The following is an 18,181-nucleotide window of genomic DNA, read 5'->3' as shown; positions in this document are numbered from 1 at the left end:
AGAATTCGTTCACCATGTAAGAACTTGTTCGTTATGCTTCAGAAGATTGGAGACTGACGAGAATTAGGCTTGAGATGGATTAATGATTGTACATTGAGCATTGACCCCCCTATACTGAATTTTATTGTTGTTAACAACCATTTGATCAATAAATATGAGAGATGCCCTCTCAAAAAAAAAAAAAAAAAATAATAATAATAATACTCTTTCTCCTCCTAGATTTCTTTTGTTTTGGAAACTATAGTTACATCTCATAAAAATATTATTTATGTTAACATGTACTGAATTTACCAGTGTTTTAAAATTAACTTTAAAAGAAATATATTTTTTATGCATCTCAGCTTTTATTCTATTATGGTAAATACCAAAAGATAAGACACAAATCTCTTTGGTGCCCTCAAATGATTTTTAAGAGTGTACAGGAGGGCCGAAAGACCAAAAAATTGGAAAACCTTTAGTTAACAATGAAAAATAACTATATTGTTAAATTATAATAATTAAGAGTTTTTCACTGACACAAGAATAGAAGACTGTGTCCAATCCAATCAGTCCAAGACCATCAAGGACAAAAATTATAGTTCCACAATCAGGCTTAATGACTTATTGTAAAAATGGAGACTGCTCAATAGAGCAATAGTAAGGCCACGTTTTGATAGCAGGGCTGGGAGTAAAGGAATCAACATGAGATTTGGACCGCAAAATGAACCCGGGGTTTGTTTCCATGAATAAATGTAGAATGCCATATTCAGAAAAGCCTTGTCTGAAGCTGTGCTCCTGAGATGTAAATCAGGGCTGTTTCTCCATGTCAAAGTGAGTTAGAACCTCCAACTAAGAATAGGATGTTTCCATCTTACTGATATAATTTTAAAAATCAAATTTTCTGATACTCTGTGATTTTAGAGAATAAGATCTTCCAAGGAGTAAGCCCAAAAAAGATGGATATTGGGACACTTCAGCTGTTGCGTGCCCTTGGAAGAAATAAGGATTTCCTGTTCATCTTGCAGCTAGCTATACCAGCCTGATGAACAGCCAGGTGGATTTTTACTTTCTCAGTTTGAGCTATTCCTTTTCTTTTTCAAAAGAAACTGATTAGATTGTCCAAGAAAAGATGTTTCACTTACCAATTACTTTCCTATATGATTTGCTGCCAGATATAAGAACTTAACATATAATACAGAGCCATAAAAAGCAGTATAAAGAAAAAACATTTATTCAATAAGTGATTTTAGGACTATTGGTTAGCTTTTAGGCAAATATATTATTAGATCCTGTGTCACATCATGTGCTAGATAAATGCCATACAAATTAAAAAGCTAAATTTAGGAAATCAAACCAAAAATCTAGATAATATTAAAAGTAATATTTATCAAATATCTGGATGGGAAAAATTTTACATTTAAAAACAATCATATAGGAAAATAAGTGGTGAATTAACTTAAAAATCTGGTATGCCTTTTAAAAACATCAAAAGAACAAACAAAAAACAACTAACATGAAAAGGGAAAAGATATATTGGAGGAAACAGATGCAACAGGTCAAATTGAATTCATGTTTTTCAATCTGTTTTAAAAAGTGCAATGAAATTAAGAAAAAGACCAGGACTGTTATGCATAAAGAACACTAGGTACAGATGATGAGTGCTACAATAGAGGGATAGGCAGGAGGCTGTGGGAATGCAAAGTAGGAAGTTGGTGATTCTATGAAGGTCTGGGTTGAGAGGTTGCATAAAGGCAAGGAGAAGAGGCTGGTAGTCAGGGAAGGCTTCTCAGAGAAGATAATTGGTTTGATACGTATGAATGGATAGGAGTTCATTAGTTAAACGGGGCAGACAGAGCAGCGTGCACAGATAACGGGCTCAGGAAAACAACGTTCTTAAACGTGGTGGGAAGGCACGGCGGCTGAGGCTGTAAATGGAAGAGCTTGGTCCCAAAGTACCACATGCCCAGCCAATGAGTGTCTGTGTATTTGATCGGGGCATTATTAAAGAGTATTTGGTAGTGAATGCCACAGTCTGATTGATAGTGGATACTCGGACTCGGGTGTGACTCGGATGTCTACTAAGGATTTTTGATGGCCGGATTTGGTATCTGAACATGGAAGAGAGACAAAAGAGTTGAAAATGACTGAGATAATTGCTTTGGGTGTGAAGACACAGAAAGGAATCTTATTTTTGTTAACAGTCGACGTGTCTTCCTTCCTTCTCAAGAGATACATTTTTAATGGAGAAATATTGTGATGAGCATACTTGCACACACACACACACACGCACACACACATACACACACAATTACCACCACCCAAGGAGCATGCTTGAGTGGTAACAGGTAATTGCAGGATTGTTTTCTAGCAAAGTTGGATTTGGCCAGTTGAGGGCTTTGTTGTGCTGAGTAAAATTGAAAAGTTCTGGGAAAGACTCAGGGTAAGACCTGAGAAGCCCAGGAGCCACTTGATTACATTTTGCTGGAGGCTTAGGGAATGGAACCATCGCTGTCATCTCTTGATGAAAATTTTGGTAAAATATACAGGAGGGATAAGGCAGGTGTGAGATGAGGTAATATGAGTGTCACGTTTGGACTCCAGGTACCTCATAAAGACCCTGTCCATTCTGAGCTAGTTACAAACTGTCGTCCCAGAAACCAGACAGAAATACAGCAGGAGACATGCATGGGCTTAGGATGGAAATAATGAAATTGTAAATTTTACATAATGAGTTTGAATTATAATGATGATCAGGCCTAAGATGCAGTGTTTCTGAATGTTCAAAGTTTCTGTCTTTTAGAATAGGTTCATATCTGTTTGCAACTCCAGAAATGGCAGGTTTGCTTCTTCTTTGTCTTCTACATCACTTTGTTTGGCTCACAGACTCTTTTTACCAGTTTCATTCTCTGCCTTCTCACAGTATTTTTTTCTGCTGTTATTTTTTTCCTGTATTTTTTCCTATTTTATCCAGAGATGCTCGTCCTCTCTGTCAGAGGTTTAGAGGAATTAATCACACACACACATCCTCAATTCATTTCTGCCAGATTGGAAATGAGCAGCAAGTAGCTGAGACTTAAAGTAGAATGTCACCTTTATTACTGTTAAATCCAAATTGAATAATAAGCCCAGTCTTCTTACCTCTCATTCCAGTTTTAATCCACCCATCCAGTGCTGGGCAAAGAGGCTCAGGGCAAGCAGAGTGCTGCATGGGCATGGGGGAAGCAAACAGCACCTTGTAACTGAGCCCAGCAGAGGAGTGCAGAGATTCAGGACAACAAGCAAGGGCCAGAACAGCGCTCATTCCTGCTTTCTGAACCCCAAAAACTCTGCCCTGCCATATTTGTACATAAACTACAGCCCAAGTAAATTCATTCACAAATGTATCTTTCTCTCCACGCCACTGTATCTTTCTCTCCATGCCTTACTGTGAATTTCATCATCCTACAGTGTCCATGATGTTTTCCCCTGCCTTGCCCTTTCAACTTTGTAAATTAAATCATTGAGTGTATTACTCAAACCCATGCATTGTAAGAAGACTCTATGCATTGACAGCACACCAATGTGATGACCCTCTGAAGCAAGAAAATATAATAACCTCTCTAACATCTCCCTCTTTTTAATGCACAAACTTTCTTCCAGTGCATTATCTCCTTTTATATGCAAACATTCCTCTCTGATGGAAATGCCTGTAAGGTAGGTGCCTCTGTTGATGCAGAAGGAAACTGAAGCACAGCCTCAGTAATGACTTCTCAAAGGCCACAATCTTATTGAAATAACTGCTTCTTTAAGATAATAAATTCCAAAGGCTATGACCTCTATAAATGCTCAAATAAGAGCTGGACCCTCACAGAGGTGCCCAGGATGAAACCATGCTGTCTCATATGATCAAAACTCCATTTACCAGCTTCCCACTGAGGGCTGGGAATGGGTTTCCACCTTTGCCTGGGGAATCTTTCTTGGAACCTTTCTCTTCCTTCTATCCAAACTGAACACCCACTCTTCTCTGTAATTACCCAACCATTAGAATCTCAACTCTGATACACTTGCTTGTTCTTTTTCCACAGAAGGAATCTGCAAGAATCAGTATGATGGGTACAGAGGCACTTTTTAAGAATTGCTTTCTATACGAGCTGGCACTCTAGAACTAAGTGGAAGATTATTAATATAAATGATACTCAGTAATTGAAACTAACACATTATTTCACCACTAACTTTATCGAAATCATCTAAACTATTATCTGGATTTTTAACTTTTTTGAAAACGTGGCCCAAGTATTTCCTAAATCATTGTTTTGGGCGATTTTGGCTAGTTGCCCCTTTTACTGTCATTTTCCCAGCTCTAACTGAGGACCTGTAAACATTTACATATGCATACTGCTAGTTAAAGTGCATCAAAATGATCATTTTAATTTCATCTTTTCAGGCAGATGGAGTCCAAGATTTAACTTACATACATTAGTAAAATATTCCACATTTTAAGATCTCACTGGTGTTATCTACTTGATTTTATCTATGAATTTTGAACTTCTGCCATACCTTTGCATTATATTGTGTGGGAGGAAGGAGCTGTATAACTTCACTATGTAGTTTAATTGAAAGCTGCACTTCTGTAAAGCGTATGCAAGTTGTTTCAAATAGCATCTACTGCAAAGGCTTTATTTTCCTACTACCCCTTATGTTCCAGGCAGTAACATGGTGAATAGAAAGGAAGATTATGACTCATTTCTTGATGGGTGATTTTTTTTCCTTTGGCTTTTCATTTTTTACATTGACGTAAATTCATTTAATAGCAGATACTTCCACTGAATCCAATGAACTGGCAAAATAATCACTATCAGAATAAAAATGTTTGGTTTGGATACTTAATCAGAAATACAGCTGCAGTTTAAAAATAATTTCATTCTAAAAGTTATGCTTCCCAAGAAAATTCAATGAAGATAACCAATAAAGGTAAGCATTCTATAATATAAACCTTTTGGGAATAGGTAGAAGGGACAAGAATTGAGGACATGAAGTACAGGGTAAAACCTCTTTAGAAAGCAGAGGAAGGTATTTACAGCTTTGCTTCAAGATATTTATAGCTAAGGTGGCTTTTTTAAAAATTTGAAATGTGTTGGGAGATTTCTTTGGTTTGTTTTGTTTTTTTTCAACCCTTTCTTTATTGTTGCAGGCCATGTATAATTGTGCATTTTTCCTGTGGAGTATATTGGACTGGAAGACAGAGGGGATGTGGTAAGAGCGAAAGGAAATTTCAACATCGTTTACTCCGACATCCTGTTGTATAGAGTAGCACACTTGTCTGAAGTCATATATCAAGCTGGAAGTATACCAAGGGTGGAGCCCCAACCTTCTTTCTTTTTGCCTATGTTCTTGCCAGAACATTGCACTCGCTGCCTAATTAATTTTATGGTAGGTTTTGGGCTACTGGAACTCAGTTGGGAAGGCACCCATGGTAGCTGTACAGATAGTTGCAAATATTTATGATCCTTATTGTTAAGCTTATGCTCATAGAACCCAACACAGTTCCTACAGAGTATAGAGATATCCTTATGCCAATGTTACGGAATGCTAGTTGTACAGATTCAATACGCAGAAGAGTGAGGGAAATAAGTTCTAATTTCATTCATTCAAAACTGTGGATCAGAGGCGCAGGGCACTGGGGGCTGGGGTAGGGGGGCGAGGTCAGGCTGAACCTATCGCTGTAGTGAGAAGCTACGCGTCCTGCGGTCCTGGCTCCGTGGGTCCGGTCGGATCGAGCCTGGGCGCTGCGGCTGCTGTGGCTCCCGCCGCGGCGGGTGCGATGGAGGCCATGCCGATGCGCAGCGCTCACGCCGGAGCCGCCGAGACAGCCGGTGGTGCTAGTAGATGAAGTGGCGGGGGCGCAGCAACGGGTTCTCCATGAGCAAGCGGCGGAGGCAACGGGTGCGGCGGCACCGGTGTTTTTCGGTCCCCGAGGAGGATGAAGACACTGTTTGAAGAGATCAAAGCATCAATTAAAAATAACTATAACCAAGATCGCTCATTTTGGAGGCCTGTTCTTCCCTGGGGAGGTGTTTTTACTATCAAAGCTGGCCGCAAAGCAGTATCCTGTACACCACTGTACGTTGAAATAAGACTGAAAAATACCTGCACCATAGATGGATTCTGGATGTTATTATATGTAATTCTTAATGAAAATGAAAATTTCTCCAGGGAACTCTCTCTTCATTTAGGTAGAGAGTTTGTAGACTGTTTTCTTTATTTAATGGACACGTACAGTTTTACAACTGTGAAGCTACTCTGAATTTGGGACAAGATGGAAAAACAGCAATACAAATCTGAAGTTCATAAAGCTTCACTAATAATTGATTTGTTTGGGAATGAGCATGATAATTTTACAAAAAATCTTGAAAATCTCATGTCTATCATACAGGAGAGTTACTGTTCCAACTGGCGATGCCCCACTCGAGTGCAAGAAGATCAGCAGCGCACAATTAATGTAAATCCTCCCCCAAGAAATACCACATGGAAACTTGATACGACTGGCTGTGGATGAGTTATTCTGTTCCAGGATTGAACTGTGTGAAGAAAGTGGGTACAATAAAACCTTGGTTAACCGGAACCCAGCTTATCAGGACCCTCAATTAACTGGATGTTTTTTCTGCACTCCTCATTTAGGAGAAAGAGGTGTAGTGGCTTAAGAGAATTTTCCCAACGTGTTTTCTGCCATGGGGCACCCCTTTTTGTTGTCTTAAATATGCAGCATTGGAAATCTGAAGACCTGGCATATGTACCCTATTACTTGGATTTATCTGATCTTAAGTATTTATTGGAAGGTACCACATTATTTAACAAAGAGGAACATCATTATTCTGCCGCTTTCCAGATAAATGGACATTGGATGCACTATGATGGCCTCAGAAATGTGAATTTAATTTTGTTAAATAAACACCCAGAGTTTCTTCTCTAGTCATCATTGGTTTATATTCGAGCAACAGAGAAATAAATATAGACTGATGCTAAATTAAATTGTTTTCCTTGGTATCCAAGGAAACAGTTCAACTATAAAAAAAAAAACTGTGGATCAAGAGCTTCCTGTATGCAAAGTGTAGAAAATATACCAATCAAGAAATGGTCAGAATCCCTATTCCTATGGAGATTGTTCTAGCTATGGAGACTAAATAAGTAAAATATATTTCATTTCAGATGGTGATAAATATGAAAAGAAATAAAGCAGGGAAAATGATAAAGGGTGAGGTGGGGGGATAAAGGCTGTAAAAGGTAGTGTGAGGAGGGCAGGGCTGACTAAGAAGGTGGGCCCTGCAGGGGTGAGAGGCCAAGACTTAAGGTGGTGGCCAGAGCACATGGGACACAGAATTGTATCCTCTCATGGGGAGACAGTGTCTCCTCTGAAGCACCTGATCTCCAGGTGCCATCCTTACTCCATCTTCACTCCTACCAGTAGAGATGCAGCCCGAGTGAGAGAGCTCACCTTCTGTTCAGAGCTGCCCTAAATATTTAGTACTTTAAAAAGTGAGGAGCACTTGTCATAAAGGAAGAGGCACAGGAAAAAGGAGCTAAGGGCTGGTCAACAGTGATCCTGAGGTTGTGCCAAACAGTTAACCCCAGTGTCCAATCCCTTCTCTTTGATGCTCCCCTCCCCACCGCATCCTTGTGGCCCTCTTGGACTGTGTGGCATTTGCTCTGAGCATGAATTCTCCTCCTAAGCTGTGAGTCCTAGTATTTCTTTCTTGAGTTCCACAGATCAGATTTCCCTTGGTGTTCATTTTTAATAAGGTTTCATTTGTATGCATGTAAACACAATGGTAGCGGAAGAGACATGCAAACAATCAAGTAACTTCTTCTGCTGTCCAACTGGAATGATTTCCCACTAAGCTGAAAAATTTAAGAAGTTATTTGAGAAGTAGTCATGTAGCTAAAGTCCCTTCTTTCCTGGAATTGGTCAAGAAGGAAGAGAAATCATCAACCAGCCACTTTTGCAGACAGTAAGCACAAGAGGAGGAAGAAATGGAAAGAAGGAGTGATGGAAAAACCACCAGAAAAAAAATTTTTGCATATCCCACTCCAAAGCAAGGCTCCTCTAGCGCAATGAGAAGGACAAGGAGGGATTGCATAAATGTCATTTAATGACCATGAAATAAAGTTTTAGGCATACCTGGTTTGGGGTGAACTTTTCCTGGCCAGCAGTATAATTAGCCTCCCTTATGGTTACAGTAGTTAGGTAATAGGTATGTACATGTGGAAGAATTTTGTTTCTTTTGATTTAAGCAACACCAATAAAATTCCAATGTACATTCCTTTTTGAAAGTTCCTGAAACTGAAACAAAGGCATAGCCTTGTCTTATGAATTACAAATTCATTTCTGATTTCAAACTTTTGCAAAATTCTTTGTCACGTAATTAATTCAAGGCTGAGAAGCATGTAACAATGAGATGATACCAGCTGCCTTGCTGGTGTTAATTGCACATCCCCTACTGCCCAGGTAAAGTGACCCACAGAGTTTGTTGAAATATTTACATTGCCAATTAGTGTAATGGGAGCAGTAGATTCTATACAAGATAGCTTTGAAAAGCAGGAAAACTAGCAGAGTAAATATAAACAAACAACAAAACCCATCTTTAACACTAACTTAAAAATGTGTTCATACCCAGCAATATACACTTTCCCCCAAGTCTACCAAGTATGTGGCACACCTTTGAAGGTTCAGTCTTTGATGCTTAAAAACATGTGCAGCAGCAGCTTTCAGGCAGAGCTAATCGTTTTCGCTCCTTGCTCTCAGTGGCTCTCTCCAGTGTTGGTAGAGCACAAACTGGGTGGTGGAGAGACAGGAAGGGCGAGATCCAGAACTATTGCTTCTTGTCTCCAAAAAGAAGTGGATGCCTAAATGCACATTTGTATGCGGCAAGTCCCTTCACTTCAAAAGTGAAGAACATTGACATGGAAATCGAGAAATAATGAATACAATTGTAACCCTTTTCCCTGTTTTACAGAGGGAGGCTTTGTTTTCTTGGACATTTGCTACCAACACAACTAGATATATTGGGCAAGATTGTTTTTGTTCCTCTCAATTTTCCACCTGAAAAACCAAAATCACTAACATTTTACAGGAAAAAGCAAAGTACTTGTGTATGTACATTTTCTAAGAAAAATGCTTACTATATTCTATTTACTTGCTTTAACTCTACAAATGACAAAGATAATCAAACAATGTTTCTGAGTCCATCATAAAACTTGAGTATTTAAAATGAAGCACTGTGTAGGATTCTGTTAAACTCCCTTCCAGAAATTTTATATTACAGCTCTAAAATTACTATGGACACCACACTTAAAAAATAAACTTTTAGTAATGTTTGACATTCTAATAATGCAATTTTAAAAGTCACTTCAAGACCAGTGATTTGAGATAAGCCAGACAGTAAGAAATTAAAAGATGGGGCCTTATGACCCCATTCATCATTGTCAATTGACACTAAACTTTAAAATATGGCCAACCATTAGTGACCCATGAACTCTTAATTAAATAATTTGGAAGAATGGAGTAGTAATGTGTTGAATTCAGAAATGAGACAAAATTAGAAACATGAATAAACAGGAAAACATGAGAGGATGTGGAAATAACTATAAAATGGCCTAGTGCAATCAAGTGCCCATAATAAAAGTCATTTCCTAACAGTACCTTAGCCATTTAAAAGTATTTCTTAGTTTAGAGTGTGCCCAGTGGTGATTGTAATTCACACATTCAACATGACTATTAATTTAAAACTATGCAAACTACCAAAGGCATTCTTTATCAGCAGGGATAGCACATCACCAATGAAATTATACACATTTGTCCCAAAAGAGATTTTGAATTAGACAATATAAAATATCAAGAATGGAGCCTAACTTAAAAGTTTTTAAATAAAAAAAGAGAGAGTGTTGAGCCCTGCTGAAGGAGGAGCCAAGATGGCAGTGTGAGTAGGGCAGCAGAAATCTCCTCCTAAAACCAGATAAATTTTTGAAAATACAACAAATACAACTATTCCTAAAAGAGAGACCAGAAGATACAGTACAACAGCCAGGCTACATCTACATCTGCAAGAACTCGGCACCTCACGAAGGGGGTAAGATACAAGCCGCAGCCCGGCGGGACCCGAGTGCTCCCCCCACCCCAGCCCACTGGGAGGAAAGGAACTGGAGAGGGGAGGGAGTGGGAGCCCAGGAGTGCCAGATACCCAGCCCTAGTCATCCACACCAGGAGCGCAGACACACATTATATGGTGCGCTGGATGTTAGGGAAACGGAACAGTAAAACCTGTGAGCAGGTCCCTGCACCTGGCGCCCCTGGGACAAAAGAAAAGCGAGTGCTTTTTGAAACTCTTAAAGGGACAGGGTCCTCACAGCTGGATGGAAACATCCCGGCACACTCAGCCCAGGGGCTGGGAATCCCAGGGAAATTCAGGTGCTCCAGCCCCCTTGTAGAAAGCCCCTCACTGTGATAAACAGCCTATCGTCCATTCCCCCTCTGGCATGGCCCCGCCATAGCAGGGGAGCAGCCTGAGAGCGGTCGCAACCACAGCAACCACCCAGAGCCTCCTCCATAGCCCCTCCAGGCCAGACTAAGAGGCCCCACCAGCGCGCACAGACAGAGGAAGCCAGGACAGGGCGCCAAGGGTTGCCATTCTAGCAGGAGAGCACATCCGGCATGCTTGCCCCTCCCCAAAGGGCTCAGGTTGCCCTGACAGCTGCCCCACCAGTGGCAGCTCAGGAAATAAAACCAGAAGCTGCTCTGAGGAGGGCAAGGTGACCAGCAAACAGGAAGGGACTTTGTTCTCCCAGCTAACATATGCCAACTGCCCACGACTACCTCTATAGCCATGAAAAGGCAGAAGAATTTGATCCAGTCCAGAATCATCCAGACAAACCCCAAGAGGGAGCCTGCAGAGATAGATTTAACCAATCTTCCTGAAAAAGAATTCAAAATAAAGGTCATAATCCTGCTGATGGACGTGCAGAGAAATATACAAGACCTAAGGGATCAAGCTAGAAGGGAGAATACAGAAATAAGACAACCTCCAGAAGGAGTAAAGAGCAGACTGGATGAGGTGCAAGAGGACATTAATAGAATAGAAATGAGAGAACAGGAACACAGAGAAGCTGAGGCAGAGAGAGATAAAAGGATCTCCAGGAATGAAAGAATGCTAAGAGAACTGTGTGGTGAATCCAAATAGAACAATACTCACATTATAGGGGTACCAGAAGAAGAAGAGAGAGAAAAAGGGATAGAAAGTGTCTTTGAAGAAATAATTGCTGAAAACATCCCCAAACTGGGGGAGGAAATAGTCTCTCAGACCATGGAAGCCCACAGAACTCCCAACATAAGGGACCCAAGGAGGACAACACCAAGAAACCTAGTAATGAAAATGGCAAAGATCAAGGACAAGGACAGAGTATTAAAGGCAGCCAGAGAGAGAAAAAAGGTCTCCTACAAAGGAAAACCCATCAGGCTCTCATCAGACTTCTCAGCAGAAACCTTACAGGCCAGAAGAGAATGGCATTATATATTCAATGCAATGAAACAGAAGGGCCTTGAACCAAGGATACTGTATCCAGCAAGATTATCATTTAAATATGAAGAAGTTATTAAACCATTCTCAGACAAGCAAAAGTTGAGGGAACTTGCATCCCACAAACCACCTCTTCAGGGTATTTTAGAGGGACTGCTCTAAATGGGAGCACTCCTAAGGCTAAAAAGATGTCACCAGAGAAAATAAAATCACAGCAAAGAAAGCAGATCAACCAAATACTAACTAAAGGCAAAAAATAAAATCAACAACTCACAAAAGCAGTAAAAGGAAACACAAAAGAGTACAGAATAAAACACCCAACATGTAAGGAATGGAGGAGTAGGAATAGGAAGGGAGAGAAATAAAAAAAACATCAGACAGTATTTATAATAGCTCAATAAGTGAATTAAGTTAGAGAGTAAAATAGTAAAGAAGCTAACCTTGAACCCTTGGTAACCACGAATCGAAAGCCTGCAATGGCAATAAGTATATATCTTTCAATAATCACCCTAAATGTAAATGAACTGAATGCGCTAATCAAAAGACACAGAGTAACAGAATGAATAAAAAAGCAAGACCCATCTATATGCTGCTTACAAGAGACTCACCTCAAACCCAAAGACAGACTAAAAATCAAGGGACAGAAGAGATATTTCATGCAAACAATAGGGAGAAAAAAGCAGGTGTTGCAGTACTTGTATCAGTCAAAATAGACCTCAAAATGAACAAAGTAACAAGAGATAAAGAAGGACATTACATAATGATAAAGGAGTCACTCCAACAAGAGGATATAACCATTATAAATATGTATGCACCCAATACAGGAGCACCAATATATGTGAAACAAATACTCACAGAATTAAAGGAGGAAATAGAATGCAATGCATTCATTTTAGGAGACTTCAACACACCACTCACTACCAAGGACAGATCCACCAGACAGAAAATAAGTAAGGACACAGAGGCACTGAACAACACACTAGAACAGATGGACCTAATAGACATCTATAGAACTCTACACCCAAAAGCAGCAGAATACACATTCTTCTCAAGTGCACATGGAACATTTTCCAGAATAGACCACATACTAGGCCACAAAAAGAGCCTCAGTAAATTCAAAAAGATTGAAATTCTACCAACCAACATCTTAGAACACAAAGGTATATAACTAGAAATAAATTGTACAAAGAAAGCAAAAAGGCTCACAATCACATGGAGGCTTAACAACATGCTCCTAAATAATCAATGGATCAATGAACAAATTAAAATAGAGATCAAGCAATATATGGAGACAAATGACAACAACAGTACAAAGCCCCAACTTCTGTGGGATACAGCGAAAGCAGTTCTAAGAGGAAAGTATATAGCAATCCAGGCCTGTTTAAAGAAGGAAGAACAATCCCAAATGAATTGTCTAAAGTCACAATTATTGAAATTGGAAAAAGAAGAACAAATGAGGCCCAAAGTCAGCAAAAGGAGGGACATAATAAAGATCAGAGAAGAAATAAATAAAATTGAGAAGAATAAAGCAATAGAAAAAATCAATGAAATCAAGAGCTGGTTCTTTGAGAAAATAAACAAAATACAAGAAACCCCTAACCAGACTTATTAAGAGAAAAAGAGAATTTACACACATCAACAGAATCAGAAATGCAAAAGGAAAAATCACAATGGATCCCACCGAAATACAAAGAATTATTAGGGAATACTACAAAAAACTATATGCTAACAAGCTGGAAAACCTAGAAGAAATGGACAACTTCCTAGAAAAATACAACCTTTCAAGACTGACCAAGGAAGAAACAGAAAATCTAAACAGACCAATTACCAGCAAAGAAATTGAAGCAGTAATCAAAAAACCACCCAAGAGCAAAACTCCTGGTCCAGATGGATTTACTGTGGAATTCTATCAGACATACAGAGAAAACATAATACCCATTCTCCTTAAAGTCTTCCAAACAATAGAAGAGGAGGGAATACTTCCAGACTCATTCTATGAAGCCAGCATCACACTAATACCAAAATCAGGCAAAGACCTCACCAAAAAAGAAAATTATAGACCAATATTCCTGACAAACATAGATGCAAAAATACTCAACAAAATATTAGCAAACCAAATTCAAAAACACATCAAGAGGATCATACACCATGACTAAGTGGGATTCATCTCAGGGATGCAAGGATGTTACAACATTTGAAAATCCATCAACATCATCCACCACATCAACAAAAAGAAGGACAAAAACCACATGATCATCTCCATAGATGCTGAAAAAAGCATTTGACAAAATTATTCAACATCCATTCATGATAAAAACTCTCAGCAAAATGGGTATAGAGGGCACGTACCTCAACATAATAAAGGCCATATATGATAAACTCGCAGCCAACATCATACTGAATAATGAGAAGCTGAAACCTTTAACTTTAAGATTGGGAACAAGACAGGGATGCCCACTCTCCCCACTGTTTTTCAACATAGTACTGGAGGTCCTAGCCATGGCAATCAGAAAAAACAAAGAAATATGAGGAATCCAGATTGGTAAAGAAGAAGTCAAACTGTCACTATTTGCAGATGACATGATATTATACATAAAAAACCCTAAAGACTCCACCCCAAAACTACTAGAACTAAAATATGAATTCAGCAAAGTTGCAGGATACAAAATTAATACACACAAATCTGTTGCTTTCCTATACACTAATGATGAACTAGCAGAAAGAGAAATCAGGAAAACAATTCCATTCACAATTGCATCAAAAAGAATAAAATACCTAGGAATAAACCTAACCAAGGAAGTGAAAGACCTATACCCTGAAAACTACAAGACACTCTTAAGAGAAATTAAAGAGGACACTAGCAAATGGAAACTCATCCCATGCTCTTCGCTAGGAAGAATTAATATTGTCAAAATGGCCAACCTGCCTAAAGCAATCTACAGATTCAATGCAATCCCTATCAAATTACCAACAGCACTCTCCAATGAACTGGAACAAATAGTTCTAAAATTCACATGGAACCACCAAAGACCCTGAATAGCCAAAGCAATCCTGAGAAGGAAGAATAAAATCGGGGGGGATCTCACTTCGAACTTCAAGTTCTACTACAAGGCCACTATAATCAAGATAATTTGGTACTGGCACAAAAACATACCCATAGACCAGTGGAACAGAATAGAGACTCCAGATATTAACCCAAACATATATGGTCAATTAATATATGATAAAGGAACCATGGACACACAATGGGAAATGACAGCCTCTTCAACAACTGGTGTTGGTAAAACTGGACAGCTACACATAAGAGAATGAAACTGGATCACTGTTTAACCCCATACACAAAAGTAAGTTTGAAATGGATCAAAGACCTGAATGTAAGTCATGAAACCATAAAACTCTTAGAAAAAAAAACATAGGCAAAAATCTCTTGGACATAAACGTGAGTGACTTCTTCATGAACATATCTCCCCGGGCAAGGGAAACAAAAGCAAAAATGAACAAATGGGACTATATCAAGCTGAAAAGCTTCTGTACAGCAAAGGACACCATCAATAGAACAAAAAGGCATCCTACAGCATGGGAGAATATATTCATAAATGACAGATCCGATAAAGGCTTGACATCCAAAATATATAAAGAGCTCATGCACCTCAACAAACAAAAGGCAAATAATCCAATTAAAAAATGGTCAGAGGAGCTGAACAGACAGTTCTCCAAAGAAGAAATTCAGATGGCGAACAGACACATAAAAAGATGCTCCACATCACCAGTCATCAGAGAAATGCAAATTAAAACCACAATGATATATCACCTTACACCAGTAAGGATCGCCACCATCCACAAGACAAACAACAACAAATGTTGGCAAGGTTGTGGATAAAGGGGAAACCTCCTACACTGCTGGTGGGAATGTAAATTAGTTCAACCATTGTGGAAAGCAATAACGAGGTTCCTCAAAGAGTTCAAAATAGAAATTGACCATTTGACCCAGGAATTCCACTTCTAGGAATTTACCCTAAGTATGCAGCAGCCCAGTTTGAAAAAGACATATTAACCCCTATGTTTATCACAGCACTATTTATAATAGCCAAGAAATGGAAGCAACCTAAGTGTCCATCAGTAGATGAATGGATAAAGAAGATGTGGTACATATACACAGTGGAATATTATTTAGCCATAAGAAGAAAACAAATCCTACCACTTGCAACAAAATGGATGGAGCTAGAGGGTATTATGCTCAATGAAATAAGCCAGGCAGAGAAAGACAAGTATCAAATGGTTTCACTCATCTGTGGAGTATAAGAACAAAGAAAAAACTGAAGGAACAAAACAGAAGCAGATTCACAGAACCCAAGAATGGACTAACAGTTACCGAAGGGAAAGGGACTGGGGAAGATGAGTGGGAAGGGAGGGATAAGGGGGAAGGGGGAAGAAAGGGGGCATTACAATTAGCATGTATAATGTGAGGGGGGGCCATGGGAAGGGCTGTGCAACACAGAGAAGACAAGTAGTGATTCTACAGCATCTTACTATGCTGATGGACAGTGACTATAATAGGGTTTGTGGGGGAGACTTGGTGATGTGGGGAGTCTGGTAAACATAATGTTCCTCGTGTAATTGTAGATTAATTACACCAAAATTTAAAAAAAAGAGAGAGTGCTATATCTTTCAGTGAGTGTGATATGAAAGATTATATTCATGGCTCAATGTTCTCACCTAGACACGTGCCTCAGCAAATGTTACTCAACTCTTTGGCTCCCAGAGGCAGGTCCAATTGTAGATCAGTCCTGCAAATTAAAATAAAAAACTTGGTCATCCCCAAGGAATTGTGTCTGGTTAAAGCCAACCCTGGAGAATGTGACATCTCTAAAAGTTATCTTTGACCAAGAAGATCCTAAAAGAACAAGTTTTGGTTAAACTACTTCTGCAAAGCACATCAGGAAAGCCCCAGAATCATCAGAACAGAAATGTTTGCCACTGTCTAGAAATTATACACACATACACATAAATATAGGTAATCCAAAAGATTTTGTTTATAAAATGAATTTCACACACATATATACTGGGATGATTCCTATTTCACTCAAGGTCACAGATATTTTTTGAATAAATGAGTAGGAAAATAGAAAAATTAGCCATGGGAGACTCAGTTAAGAACCCTGATGATAAAGGCAAGTAAAAGAGATAGCAATCTCGAAAGGCTTTTTTAGGCTAGTAGAAACCAGAGCAAGAGAAAGGAGCAACAGAAGAGGAGCAAGTGAAAATCATGTGCCAATCTAGCTTGGAAAAAAATACAGAATATATTAAGTTCATACATCATGCCCTGCACAACCAGTTTTCCATAAATTTTCTCTCTCACAGTACCTTTAGAAAAGATCTGACACCGTTGCATTAGAATTTTTCTTTCTATGTCTCCTCGAAGGCAGAGACCATCATTTATTCATTTTGGTGTCATGGATGCCTTAGCACAGGGTGGGAGCTCTGTTTGGTGATTGAATGAATGAATGGTTGAAAAGACATGGAGAAGAGGAGGAAGCAATGGACTGAGTCTGAAGCGAGCAAACAGGGCAGGCACCTGAACACAGAGGCACTGCTAGCGGTGGAAAGGTGATGTTCACCTTTGGGAATGTAAATAAAAGAGGACTTAGGGAGTAAGGACGTAGAAAGATTCTGAATTGGAGAGATGAATGTAAAGTGAAAGTGAGGCAGTGCTGTTGAGCAGAGCAGGACTACATCCTGAGAGTGTGTATGTGTGCAATTGGGGGCAGAGCCAGATGTCCTGGAGGAGAGAAGGAATTTATATCACGAAGCTCCAGGGGAAGAGTAGTGGCATTGCTGGGCACCCATGAGGAAGTGTGGTGGGGAAATACCTGAAATAAACTCAATCACTGGAGCAAAAATCTCTTCTCCTGCAATAGCTGGCAACTGAAGAAAGGGAACCGACAAGGTGAAAGGGGCAGATAGCTGCAGGAAGAAGGTGGGATGTTGGGGGCATGGTGACAGGCATACTGAGGACACCTGGCTGGGGAATCCAGTCTGGGGAGAGAAGGGAGGCAAGAAAATTAATGCAAGTGACCCCACCATTTCTGATTGGGTCATTTTTTCCCCTGCTAAGCCAAGGCTAGAAACCCCCAGTTTCAGGCTCTTTTCTAGAAGCAGCCAGGGCCTCCTCCAATACTAGGCTGATTCGTTTTCAGAGGGTGTCTTATCCTAAGAAGTCAGCTTTGATCATACAAATGGTTGTTCTTAGCCCAAACCACAGGCTGCACAGAAGCAGAACAAATCTAGCAGCAAGACGGAGGCTGACTCAGAATGTGTGTGCCCAAGTGCTACCTCCATCATCAAATTGTCACCTCAGGCTCATGATTGATCTGGGATCCCCAGGTTTCCTTCTGTGTCAATTAGGAAAAGCCTACAGTCAGAACATTTCTGGCCCCCCTGTGGGGTGACTTGCACAAAAAATAACACAAACGTTAAAGTTCAAATAAGACTGCCCAGCTAAGTTGATTATTGCTCCCACTAGAGAACGTTAAGAAGGTGCTGCAGATCACAACAATCCAATATGAGAGCCGCATGTATATTAACACTTATAGACAGTGTATGTTTATCTGAGTGACATATTATTTCTTCCTCTCTGATTATGAACTACCCTCCTG

At 39.6% G+C, this 18,181-nt stretch overlaps 2 long non-coding RNA genes and 1 pseudogene across 2 annotated transcripts in view; 2 read left to right on the top strand and 1 right to left on the bottom strand.

Annotated features, from left to right (window-relative positions):
* Positions 1-18,181, top strand: part of LOC140847833 (uncharacterized) — a 70,917-nt gene that overhangs the window by 20,582 nt on the left and 32,154 nt on the right. Inside the window, exon 2 of the long non-coding RNA XR_012128030.1 lies at positions 5,150-5,211. This is a non-coding gene — a long non-coding RNA (uncharacterized lncRNA). The remainder of the gene's footprint in view (positions 1-5,149; positions 5,212-18,181) is intronic.
* Positions 5,810-18,181, bottom strand: part of LOC140847831 (uncharacterized) — a 130,532-nt gene continuing 118,160 nt past the window's right edge. Inside the window, exon 3 of the long non-coding RNA XR_012128028.1 lies at positions 5,810-5,947. This is a non-coding gene — a long non-coding RNA (uncharacterized lncRNA). The remainder of the gene's footprint in view (positions 5,948-18,181) is intronic.
* Positions 5,939-6,964, top strand: LOC140847829 (uncharacterized protein C14orf28-like; annotated as a pseudogene).

Source organism: Manis javanica, chromosome 2 (assembly GCF_040802235.1).
Source record: "Manis javanica isolate MJ-LG chromosome 2, MJ_LKY, whole genome shotgun sequence".
NCBI lineage: Eukaryota > Metazoa > Chordata > Mammalia > Pholidota > Manidae > Manis > Manis javanica.
Note: the sequence above shows the minus strand (reverse complement) of the source record. Positions and strands in the feature narration are given on the sequence as shown.